General features: G+C 35.4%; 1 protein-coding gene across 3 annotated transcripts in view; it reads left to right on the top strand.

The window, feature by feature from the left end:
- STIM2 (stromal interaction molecule 2) overlaps positions 1-13,067 on the top strand; it is a 68,199-nt gene that overhangs the window by 23,407 nt on the left and 31,725 nt on the right. Inside the window, exon 1 of one of the 3 annotated variants that reach the window (XM_085059192.1) lies at positions 8,874-9,046. The exons of the other annotated variants lie outside the window; for them this stretch is intronic. The gene's annotated coding sequence lies outside the window, so the exon portion shown is untranslated. Of the gene's footprint in view, positions 1-8,873; positions 9,047-13,067 lie in introns of those variants that run through there. 3 annotated transcript variants of the gene reach the window in all.

Here is a 13,067-nt window from a genome sequence, read left to right as displayed (position 1 = left end):
AGCTGAGAGAAGTAAATTTGTAGACTTGCTTAAAAGAAGGATTTCAAATTAAATTTCTGACATGCCTAGATGGAAGACTTTAATGCCTTGACACCTTCTCCTTTAAACAAATCTTAAGAATACCAAATTTAAATTTTAAAAATAAAGAGGACAAATTGAGAACTTAATTATTACTAATTTAGTAGGAAAGTGGGTCAGTAGCATAGTCTGGTGTAGGCAGTGTGTAATGTTATCATAGGTAAAGGAAGTGAAAAAATAATTCTGCGAGTTAGTTGCTTACGATATGATGAGCGTACTAAGCTTTCGATTTGTGATGATACCACTTTGAAGTAAACCGTTAAAGCCATGGCTTTCAAAGTTGGGTTCTCTTCTCGTGATAGCCTCATCTATGTCATGTATGCAAGTACTGCTGTTCTTTGATCTGTCTTCAGTGGGTTTTCTCCAGAGAGAATTTTTGAATAGAAGTGAAATTTTTCTGAGCCTATTCTCCTAGTTTGAAAAATTTTGATTTTTTTTTTTTTTTAATAATGTTAACTGAGTTTAAAAATATTTTAGAGGCAATGCTATCTGGCTTCGGTTTGACATTGGTAGTAAAATTTCACTTGCATTTAGGGCATGAGAATAGACCTTGGAGATAAAACCTAGAGTATGTATGTTCCTGGTATTTGATTAAACCAAAGCAGAAATTACAAAGCAGAGTAGTATTACCAAACATGCTTCTTAGAAATGTGAATGAAGTACTTCAGATGTATTTTATTGTCTATGAAGGCCATAGCCCAGCAACAAGACACGTAAAAAAAAAAACAAGACAGAAACCCCAACATATTTGAAAAGAATTCTGACTTAGTAAAATGTTTTTTTCCATATACGTTCTATTTGTATTGTATTTCTGTGGGAAGCAGAATCACATTTCTTGTGAAATTAACTTCCTGTGGTTTTTGGAAATGGAATCTAATTGAATGTATTGAAGAAGAATTAATCTTTCATGGTTCTAGTTTGTTTTTGTTTACGTTGAACGATGGGCAAGTGGCTTGTTTTAACTTTAGGAAGTTGCTTCCTTTTTGATATTGAAAATGATGGACTGCCTGTATGTGTTGATACTTGATACATTAAGACGAGGTAATGGAGTGGAAACACTTGTCTCTTGCAGTTTGACTCAGTGCCTGTTTTCCTACTACTGTCTGGTGGGGAGAGCAAATAGCAACAGAAGCTTTGGGAATGCAGTGCAGAGATACAGCTCCATTTGCACTGTGTGTCCAGCAGTTAAAAAAAAAAAAAACTAAGATATTATTTTTCGTGCTTTAGTATTTTCAGCTATGATAGATAGAAATCAATATTAGTGTTTGAATTCTTACAAGACAAAACTATACACTGAAATTTTATGTTTAAATAAATAATATGTATATGTGTAATAAAGTATTTGTAATGAATATCACAAGTATCATCATATGGAAAAAGCATACTGCTCTTCATTTCATCCTCTCTTTTCCCAGTGTAGTCAGGAACATACAATGGGACTAAATGAGGACTTAAGAGTAGATTATATATCACTAAATGTCATTGGTTACCCTTAAAGATATCTTATGCCAACATTCTTTTACAGTTGGTTATAATCTCAGTTGTCACAGTCTTAAATTATGAAAGATCTTTATACTTTCTTGCTCTTTCCTTTGAGCTTTCCATAAGTATAACTGTCTGTTTCTTCTCAGAAAGCTGTCATCTTGTCTGCCAATAATTAAACTTTGAAAAAGCCCCTAAAGAAAGCAAAAGACTCCCAAACACAAACTCATTTGGCTTTGTGTAGCCAAGTGTCATAGTTTGTCAGCTTTGGGACAGATTCTATTATGTTGTTTTTTTTATAGCCCTGTGTATTTAGTTCTTAATGCATGTTCTGGCGCCAAGGTTTTGGAAAAGGGTCAAAAAAATGGAGCTTGAATGAAGGCACAACATAAATTACAGCAGTGTTTGGGGCAGACATGTACTTAGCAGACACCTTGAGCTTGCTGGTGTGTCTGTTTGTGGAGATGTGGTGTCTCTCAAGGCCTATGGTTTATGATGTGGAGTGACTGCTGCCAAAGTGGGCTATGCCTGGAGCTTGTGACTTCTCTAGGCTCATGGGGAGGGCCTTGGAGAAAGGACAAATTGTGGGCTTGCTGGCAGGGGTGTTTGAAACTGTTCCGTCAGATTTTGTGGAGTATTTGAGTTTGCTATTTCTTCATCTTCTGCTATAGTGTTGCAAATGTCTGTTTTAGGTTTTATAAACCACAAAATACACTTGAAAAAAGCTTGGAAAAACACTTGATAGTTGTTATTTGCAACAAGTTGTCTGGGACACAGCCTTGTCCTACACCACCTAGTAGTGAAAGCCAGGATCTAAATATGAAGTGGAGTTTTCCACTCAAGTAGCATAGATGTTGTTCCATTCCTTTTTTTCAGTGTATTGGTCACCTGCTGTGCTGCTGGCTAGATTCAAGTGTAGCATGGGGTATGTCAGGACCAGGGCTGAGCAGTAGCACTGTGGCTGTGCAAGACATCTCTCTGTCTTCTGCATGGGTTTCCCTCCTCCCCCCCCGGGGAAGTGTCTGTGCAGGTGCACAGAGAACACATTCAGACAAAATCAGTTTCCTGATCCTTCCTGCAGCATGATTGTACAAATGCGCTTGCATTGGTACCAGGAAGGAGACAGTACAGGGACATAAATGAACAGCAGGGGCATGAACAATTAGGAATCCTTTTAGCATTAGTCTTTGGCTTATTCTGCCTTAGAACATATGTGGAATTATTGACTTGGCTCTTCCTTGTGTCCCAAATATGCTCATGCTGTTGGGGAGCAGCTGACAGAGTTTGAAGCTGTACAAGTAGTATTTGGCAAGGTGTGCTGTTCAAGCAAGTGTAGAGCTTCCCTTATTGTTTTCTTCTGTATGCAATGACTTGAGGTTTGGCTAGAGGTGGAATAGTACTACTTTAAACCTGTATGCAAATTGTATCTAACTCATTTTGATGGTAAGAGCCATGTGTTTGTAGTATGAACTTTCTGTTAATCAGTCTGAGCTAAATCTTAACATGATAGAACTTATTCTAGGTTTTGGAGTTCTTTAATTATTGAGTTTCCTCTTTTTCCACACTGAGTGATTCCATAGCATGACTTTATGCAGAGTATATGCTTAGTCTATACTCATTGAGTAAGAACTGTCTTCTATTTCATTCACCAGTTCAACAGCTATGAAATACACATTGGTAAAGTACACCATTTGCTACTGTTTTTATGGGCCCAGAAATACATTTCTAAGAATGGTATCAGTCAAGTTGTATTTAAGATATGTGTAGCTGTGGTTTATTCTAACATTCTGATAATTGTAAATCTTACTATCTTTGCTAAGTTTGAGCAAGAGCATAATGATAATATGGTATCTCCAAACATGATTAACTATTTAATTGTTTAATTCTTTTGTTAGCTTCTTTATAAGGTTGTTTTTTTAAAAAGGCTCTTTAATTTACATGAAATAAGCCAAGGTGAACTGAGACACCATAAGTAGATTTGTCAGCCTGGTTTATCACTTGGTGAAATTCATCATGAGAAAAATATTTAGCAGCATATTAGTAGGAGCAAAACTGCCAGTAATGCAATCTGGAGTTGGAGTGCTAACAGCAGAGCAGTTCACGTAAGCTGCTGGAAGTAAGATAGTCCTTAACTAGCCAGCAATCTGTACTACTAAATTTTCACAAAAGCTAATAGGATTATTTAGAGAAACTTAAAAGAAACAATAAAGATATTTGTACATACCTAAAATTAGTGATATGTTGAATGGGGCTAAAAGGAAGTGTTTCATTATGGTTTTATTGATTAAATGAATCTATGCATTGAGTGCCTTTGTATTTCTGAAGGTATAAACATGAGCCGGCAAATTTAATACTCAAATGCTAGAATTCTAACAGATTGTCTATTAAAAAAAAAAGTGCTCTGGTGCTTTATTTTAATCTTCCTTTATTGTAAATACTATGTTACATCTTTTTAATATACATTTCAGTTGTATAATTCTGATATGATCTCTTAAAGTATAAATACATCTTGACAACATGTTGTTACAGGAACTGTGAGGGAACTGATGATGCTACAGATGGTGCTCACAGAGGATTAAATTTGATTCCTTGGTTGGAACAGTTAATAATATGCGTACTAGATCAGATGGTGTAGAGGAGTGAAGTAATTTAGTAATGCCAGCAATGTCATGCTTACATGCCTGATTCATGGATATAGGATATGATTATGAATCACGTGTGAAAACAAATATATCGGAGGAAACACTGACGTGATTTAAACTTTAAGTTTAAAGATATAGACATATATATATATAATTTTAAATGAAAATAATTAATTTGACTTTATTAAACTCCTCTAATTTTAGAAATTTTCAGTTTATTTGTCTGAAACTGTAAGATGGTTTTTAAATTTTAAACCCACATTTGTAAAACTTTCTATGCCTTTTATTAAACTTTTTAAAAAAAGGGTGGTAAAATCCTTTTCTCCAGTGCTTCCCCACCTTCCTCTTTTCAGTCTTAAAAGTTGTGAACTACCTTTTCAGCATGAAAAAATCTGTAAATTTTTAAATACCAGCCATATTATCATGGCTGCTATATTTTGCAGACACTGTCTTCTAAAAAGGAATTTAGTGATTCATGCTCCTTCTAGCTCTTGAACCATACTTGAATAGAAATTAGTACACTGAATATTGACTATAGGCTTTCACCAGGAGTCTGGAGATCAGGCTTCCAGGTTAATGTGTTAATAAGGATAAAATTCTAAGAAAGAAAATGAGGTTTTAGTAAGAAAATGGTTACCGGCAAGTTTGCTATCGAAATCACATGGACATGTTATCAGACATTTGAAGGTCACCTGTATATATCACTTTTCTCATTTCCTGACCAAATTAAGAAAGTGGTTTAAATGCTATGCTGCTGCTCTTTCTTAAGAGCTGACAAATTCTTGGGCAGATTAAAGTATATAATCAGGGATATACTGCATCTTTTTCAGCTTCCTGCTGGTAGAAAAGGGAGAAAGCTGTTAGAACAGCAGTAAAGAACCAATCAGACCTAAAATACACAAAAAGCTTAGAAGTGGGTTGTTATATGTGCTTGGATGCATGTTATGCCTTGTCACCAAGTACATATAAATACAGATCCCTAACTTTTTTCATCAGCTTAATGAATGTTCTATTGACAGATGAATTCAAAATTTTCTAATCCTTTTTCTCAAATAGCAGTAACTTCTAAACACATGTGGAAGATCAGACTGTCCTTTTTAATTTTGTTTGAGGGAAGGATGTGTTTATTCCAGGTGAATTCAGGTCATATTTGAAAGTTGTAAATTTTTTTTTCTTGGAGCTATTATAATTTTAGGTGTTGATAATCACTATAATGTGCAGAGTACATCATGGATTTCTGAAGATGTGTTAATCGGTCTTCACTACCAAATCATGAAAACTTACTGCTTTAAGTGTTTCCCTTCTTAGTCTTGTACTAATAAATGTAAGTAAAGTCAGAGACTTTTCTATTGCTGAGAGTAAGGATCAGACATCTGGCATCTTTTTTTACACTGAATATCCATATGTGTTTGTAGATTTTTATGCTATGTATCATAGAAGTACAAATAAGTTTAGAAGAAGGAAAAAACAGAATTTTAGAGGGCTTGCGTAAGATGCATCTCCCAGTTTCCTCTCGTCCTGCTTTGTTAGGGTTGGCAGGAGTTCCTCTTCTAAATCAGTCTACTTTGACCATTGTATACAATAATTGTCCAACTTCCTCTTCCCTTCAAACTGTGTAATTGCTCTGGGAGGGTGTGGGAAGGAGATGGAAAAGCCATGAATTCATCTTCTTGATTTTTATTTAGTCAGATAGAGCAGTGTTGTAATTTTGATAATTAATTTCCTATCAGTCTAAATGAAGAAGTATTTATACTGTTATTTTTGTCTTGACAGAATAATCCTTGGCATGATTAACATAGTCAGCCCCCTTTTTGCAACTTCCTTTTTAAACAAGCATTGCTGATTTGGAATAGTTGCTTTTAATGCAGTTAAATTAAAGCAAAATTAATTTGCCATCAAATCCAGCTCTCTAGAGAATTCCTGTCATATCTTTTCCTTTGAGTTACCATTTATCTGGGTACAAAGTTCTTGAATATTTTTCTAAGATAGTGTTTGATGTTTTGAATGTCTTCACAAGTGATCAGAAAATTAAGTGTCTGCTGCTTGTTTTGAAGCCTTTTACCTAGGAAAGATTAGAAAAGCCTCAATAAACCTGTCTTAACACTTGATTTTGCTAATAACATTATTTGACTGAATTTCTGCTTTAAATAAATCGATCTCACTGATATTCCTTTTTCCCCTTCTGTGTATAGAGAATGAAGTTGAAGTTCGGAATTAGACAGCTTTTTTGTGGGTGTGGAGAAGGCAGAGATGAGCTAGTGATGGTTTAGGAAAAAAATCAAAGCCTTGCTTGCCTCATCAAGTTTCCATGCGGGGGAAAGAATCTAATTGATCTGTATATATGAAAATATACTGAAATAGGAGAATAAATGGACACTTTTTAATAGTGATAAAAATCAGATTTGGATCTCTCATGCGAAAATCACTTCTATACATATGGAAGTTGTAATGATTTATTTTAAGGCCATTTGAAAAGTCATTTTTTTACTGAAGGTGTTTAATGGATTTTAAAAGAATCATGGTAGTCTTCATGGAGCTTATCTGCAAATAGTTTGGGGCTTTTGTTGATTTTTTTTGTCTGTTAAACTGCAGTGTTACCAGTCATTAAGCATTACACATGTATTCAGAAGCAAGTGCTTCAGATACCTGACTTTGCAGTCAGGAGTTTCATCTATGAATTTAATCTACTGTTACTGCATGAGTTTATAGAAGTTACCTAAATTTCTAATATAGAGCAATGGAAAAACCTAATGCAAAACTAAACATTTTCAAATTCTTTGAGGACAACAATGTTCTGAATGTGCTTTTCTGTTGCACTCCTCCCCCTTGCCTTGCTGTCATTAGTATTATTGCATTTTCCTCTTCACAAAGCTCATTTAAGTAACATCAGTGTTGTGGTTAGAAGATAAGGTATTCTACACTTTCTGTCAAAATTTTGTCTGTTTTTAAAAAAAAAATGTTTTTAGTGGAAAGATGTGCTGCAGTGATGGATTTTTATTTAAATAATTAGAATGAAAAATAATGTCACAAATTACTTTGTCAAGTTAACTGTTAGATGCTGCTCAGCCTACTTGCCATATGGAGGAGTTTAATTATTAAGAGTAGGAGTGATTTGCTTTGGGAGCTTTTAATTGAAAGATTAAAAGAAGCTCACTCTGAGGCTGTGTCTCAAGCATTTGAAGGTTTTAGTGACACCTTATGTAAGGATTGAAGATAAAAACATATTTGTTGCCTTTACTGTGAATAGCTATTTTGAACATCAGGTAAAATTTTTGAAAACTCTTGCTTTTCGTTATTTTCATTAATCTGTGTTGTATCTGACACTCCAGTTTGTACTCAGGTCTTTAATAATTGTTGTTCTCTTACAGATTTTTTGCCTTGAAAGGTGTCACTGACTTGATTAAGAAACTGCAATGTATTAAAGTACATGTGAAACTGAAGCACGACAAAATGTAGGGAAATAATAATCCCAGTTAGGTGAAGATACATATGGCAGGGATTTGGAGGTGTTGTGGACACCTCCTTTGTGTTTGGAAAATGCAAATAAATCCACTTCTGTCATCATGGCGTATTGAAACAGTTATTTTAAGATGAGAGCGTATACTTAGGAAGTTGATGCTTTATAGTGCTTGCCTTTGCTGTGAGGCTTCCCTTTATCCCAGATGGCTTTTTAGGAATGAGGAATCATAAACGTAGCACAACATGGTACAGTAAAAGGCAGGCATGGAAACCCTTAGGGCTTCCATAGGACTGCCATATGTTACTGTTAAAAAAGCTTGCTTTTTTTTTTTTGCTTTTTTTTTTTTTTTTTTTTTGGTTAATGCTGAACATCCTCAGAGAAAAAAAATGATTGTGTAGTAGTCAGTTAGTCAGTCTGTTCAAATAACTCCCAACTGTTACTCTGCTCTGAGTGAACTAATGGGAAAATTTAAAGGCATTTAAATTTTTAATTTAAATTTTGAAGTAGCTGATTCCAGGTACTTGTGAAAAATAATAAAGCTTTTGTGTGTCCCTGTATTCTTTAAAAGGCTTTTTCAGGTATTGAAAAGTTCCAAACTGGAACTGTGAACACCTGGTTGGAGTCATTCTGTCAGGCTAGGCACAGCCATAGCTTTGTGCTCCATTGTCCATATGCAAAAAGGGGTGTGTGAGAGAGAACTGCAGGCTTATTCCCTGTTTGTTGGTCTGTAATATTTGCAGATGTTTAGGGGGAAGTAAATGCAAGATGGATGAAGGACTATGAGGTGCATATACCTTTTTGCTTTGGAACCGCTTCTGATGGTGTGTTCTTAAATAAAGTTCAGGGGCTTTGCTGAGATGAGTGCTTGAAGATAAGGGTGTAATTAATTTTCCTTACTGCCTTGTGTTGACAACATCACATTTTAAGTTTAACTTCTGTTGTTTTCAGGAAATGGAAAAAAGAGCTGTGAATTTAACTTTAAAGGGAAATGTCAAACTGAAAGTTTTTGTAGTCTCACCCTATTTCAGTCTCACTGAAGAGATGAGTGGGGGGGGGAAAGGGTGTGAAGTGTTATTTTCCCTTAATCTATAAATACAAAGTTTTCTTTACCTGGGGTTGGATAACTGTGCTTGTTTCCTTTTCAGACTGTCTCCTATGGGAGACTCCTATGGACTGGTGAGGACTTCCCTCTTTGCCTTTGAGCTGGGAGGCAGTTACTGCCTCAAGGCAGGAGGAGGGTTTCCTTCAAAATCCTCCGCCAAGTTTGTTGAGCCACAAGTCTGCCACTTAGATTTTTAGGAACAAATTCCCTCTTTATTATGATCTGAAACTTCAGGTGGTAGTTCTGAAACTTCCTCGCTTCTGAGCAGCATGAAAAACTGAGGTATAAAATAACTCGTGTCTGGAGTGACATCTGCTGTGCTTTTATGCCTCTTGTCCACCTTCTCTCTTTTGTTTCCTTTGCTAATTCTTTGGTGCTTTTCATTAAAGGAAAACTCAAATTCCAAGCTATTGGTTCACTCCCCGAGTGAATTTATCATCTCTGTTCTTTCCTGTGAGGATGATTTTGGACTGAGTGCATTTATGATTACACTCCAGACTAGGAGGAAAAATTGGTCTAGACATTAAATTAGGTTTGTCCTTAAAGTATGAGAGAAGGTTTAGAATCCCAGAACACCTTCAATAGTGCCAATTCAAAGCGAGAACTTATCAACTAGTCTTATGATTTGTTGTGGGGCTTCAGGGCTCTATTTACAGTGTTTGCTGTGTCTTGAGACTTTTGATTTTTATCCTAGAAACTTCACAGACATCCAGCTCACTAGCCACACTTCATCTAGTATTAATTTGAATTGGTTTTGCCATGCAGTTGAGGCAAACTACTGTATGACAGAATGTTCTGCAGAACTGCAGATGATTAAATTTCCATCAGCTGTGTTTTGGATTTGGTAGAGCTCCATAGGTATGCTTGTGAAACGCTTTTCACTTAATCTTTGGGTTGTGGCTTTGTAGTTTGTTTTGAGATTGTTCTCTGAACAAGGGGCTGATGACCAGTGTTGTCAGTCTGTCAGTCTAAATGCTTAATTTTACCAGATGAAAATCCGCTTGAAAGTAAAGCAGGATTCTCTTTAGAGTGGGTTAATTTTTATTACAGTTGACATGTGGTCCTGCTCTGTTTCTCAGTCCCAAAAAGAGCAATTGGCACTCTGTCGGCTCTTAAAAGAGAGAGAGATCAAGTGTTCTTGGAGCCAGCACATGGGACATTTGAAGCACAAGCAGCCTGTTTACTTCTCTCAAGAAAAGCCATAGCTCTTTAAAATGCCTTCGTGCTTAAATATCCTAAAAAGGCATATTTAAGATAAGAACCCTGATTAAGGAACCAATCAACCTCGGTTGTGAGAAAATGTACTTGGAGAAAATGTTTTTGATTTGAAAAACTGGGATTTCAGCTGAACAAAATGGAAAAACACTGGAGTGCTTGCAAACTGTGAACACATGTATCTGAAATTTAATTCCATGTTAGAATAGAATTAAGTACAAATTAAACAAGTTGGGTGTGTTTGAGGGATCTGTTTATCTGTTCTGACAATTACACTTTCTTCTAACTTAAGATACACTGTAGATCAAAACCTGTAATACAAAGATTGTTCTTCTGATATGATTGTATTTAAGTAAAATAATATTTTTTGTTCATCACCATGGGAATTTAATTATTAGAAGAACTTTGAGGTGATTCATTATTATTGCAAGGGAAACCTTTCTACACCAAGCATCCTATAATTACAGGGATAGGTCCTTTAACCTCTCCAATGTTAGTAATTTTTTCATTGCAAGGCAAAAATCTAAAGACTGAGTATTGTGCAAATTAAACCTTTTGTAATAATATGAAGATGGACAAATAAAATAGATATTTTTAAATGTTAAAAAGAGCTACACCATAAAATATCAGTTGCATTCCAAAGCTGAAAATTATATTGTTTGTGATTAGTCTGGTTTAATATTTAGTAATTAGTAATAATAATTATTATTTTCCTAATTAAATGTTTAGTAATATTTAATATTTAGTAATTTAGTAACTAATAAATATAGAAATCTGTCTTTGAATTATATGAAATAGTTCTACAAGCAACACCTCTCAGTTCTTGGACAGTGTCAGTGGGTTTTTTCTGTTGACTTTTTTTTTTTTTTTAAATTGATGCATGGGGAGTGTCTTGCATGGGAGAGAGGAGATTTATGTGCTTTTGCAGTTTGACAGGCTTTAAGACAGCTAGTTCCCCAAGACTTCGTCCCGTTCGCAAGATTCTTTGATATCTGGCCGATTTGTCTAAAAATACCATTTATTTGACACAGAACATAACAAACATACAAACATAGAACAGATTGACACACATAGACACACAATGAATACATAATTGCAACACTATGGTAGCTAAAAATGCAATTATGGGGTAAAACCTTGCTTGAACTATAAAGATAGTCAAAACGCAAGAAATGCTTGCTTGAACGATAATGCAAGTTAAGAAATGCTTGCTTGAGCTAGCTGAAATGCAAGTTAAGAAAGGTACCTATAAGTTAGCCGGAATAATACAATTTAGGAAACTCAATGATCTCACCAAATCCAGTTTTTGGAGCTGGAGATACATCAGCGTCCTCACTCAATCCCTCGGGAAGTAACCACAAAGTTTGCGTCCAAACTCAGGGGAGAAAGCTTTTACTTCACGTTCCATGTTCTATGTATAAAGCTTCTGATTTTACTGAGTTTTTCGTGGTGTTTTATAGGGAAAAGAGTGTGTATTTGCAGTCACCTGAAAATTCTTCACATTCTCTCAGTGTCTCGCTCTGAGTTCCAGACGCCAGCACTGATAGTCAGGATTAAGCCATTGACTTAATCTGAGCCATCGATCTCGGCTAGCAATCAGGGAGAGAGAGAGAAGGGGGGGGGGGGGTGTCTGTCCTGCCACAGGGAGAGAGAACAGATTTCTGTTAACTTTTGTATAATAAAACTTATGTATGAAGTGAGAATACATTGACTCATGTCTGGCTGTGGAAACCAATCCTGTTAATTATGTGTCTGAGATTCCAGCTATGTCATGGTTGTTATCTTTGCACTTCCTGCTTTGTAGCCTTATGCATTCCTTTATTTTGTTTTTTTATTATTTTAAAATTTATATTAGACAGAAAAGCAGAATCATGCTAATCCAGCTGGTATGAAATCATAGAACAAAAAATTAATTTTTCTCTGAAAACGTTTGATTCCTCTCTTTTTCTAGATGTGCTTCCTTGAGTTATATAAGTGAGCCTTTTAATAAACACTATAGCAACAAGAAAGCTTAATCCTTTGATAGATTAGAAGAAGCAAAAATCACTTGTATGCTCCCTCAATTTGTATTTGCATTCATATGCTTTAAGTGTAGTGTAACAGTTTATGGAACTAGTCAGTGCATTTTTATAACGGCAAGTACAGTGGGAGTTCACTACCTTATTAAAGTTCAACTTCAAAAAAAATACTTCTGTATCCTTCTCCACCTTCTGTTCTTTGCTGGTGTTCAGTACATCAGAATTAATGAAATAGCTGCTATTAGTTAATGTCAAGGTCTGTGCAAGGCCAGTGTGGTGATGGTTGATCATCATGCATTGTAGAATTTTGGAACATTTGGCATGTGCTTTGTAGAAGGGAAAGAACACAGATTTAGCAATTTGATGTGGTGCAAGCTGAGCCATCAGCTGTGTGCAAATCATGAACCTTCAGTAATGAATGCAAATGAAAATGTACTATTTTTGACTAGGAATCCTGCTCTACCATGACTGCAGTTTGTGATCAGAGTGTACAGGACTAATACACTGTGTACTACTATCAGCTGAATTTTCTTTGCAGTATGTTTCCTGCTCTTACAGTCCTCCTTGAGTATTTTGTGTTCAGTAATACCACCTATTTAGAATTTGATCTGCAATGTCATTACCATCCCTTTGTTATCTGTTTAAGAAGCTATGATTGGAGACATGACAATTCTTTTACTTTTCCTCCACTGCTCTTTGTTTAGTCCATACTTTCAGAAAGGAGGCTGGGAAATGTGGTGACTTAATTTGCCATGGCAACAACATAAACTAAGGTCGATGATAAAAGAAAAAGTGGAGATAGTAAGTTACTGGGATGGAAAAAATAAACGGAAGAGTCAAAACTATTCCAGCCTATTTTTTGTGACTCCTACTTGGATAAAAAAAGAGTTGATTTACACACACAACCCTTTTACCTTTGTAAGAATTACTATTTTACAGTTAAATTTGACATGTATGACCTGCTGATTATGTGCAGTGAAGTACAGGCACACAATACAGAAATTTAAACCCTTTCTTTTGCTTGGGGGCTTTATATTCTGAAGGGACAGTAAATAATATTTGTGTTGTTT

This window comes from Lichenostomus cassidix, chromosome 4 (assembly GCF_008360975.1).
Source record: "Lichenostomus cassidix isolate B80296 chromosome 4, HeHo_3.0, whole genome shotgun sequence".
NCBI lineage: Eukaryota > Metazoa > Chordata > Aves > Passeriformes > Meliphagidae > Lichenostomus > Lichenostomus cassidix.
The sequence above is the reverse complement of the archived record's forward strand: the minus strand, read 5'-3'. Positions and strand labels throughout refer to the sequence as shown.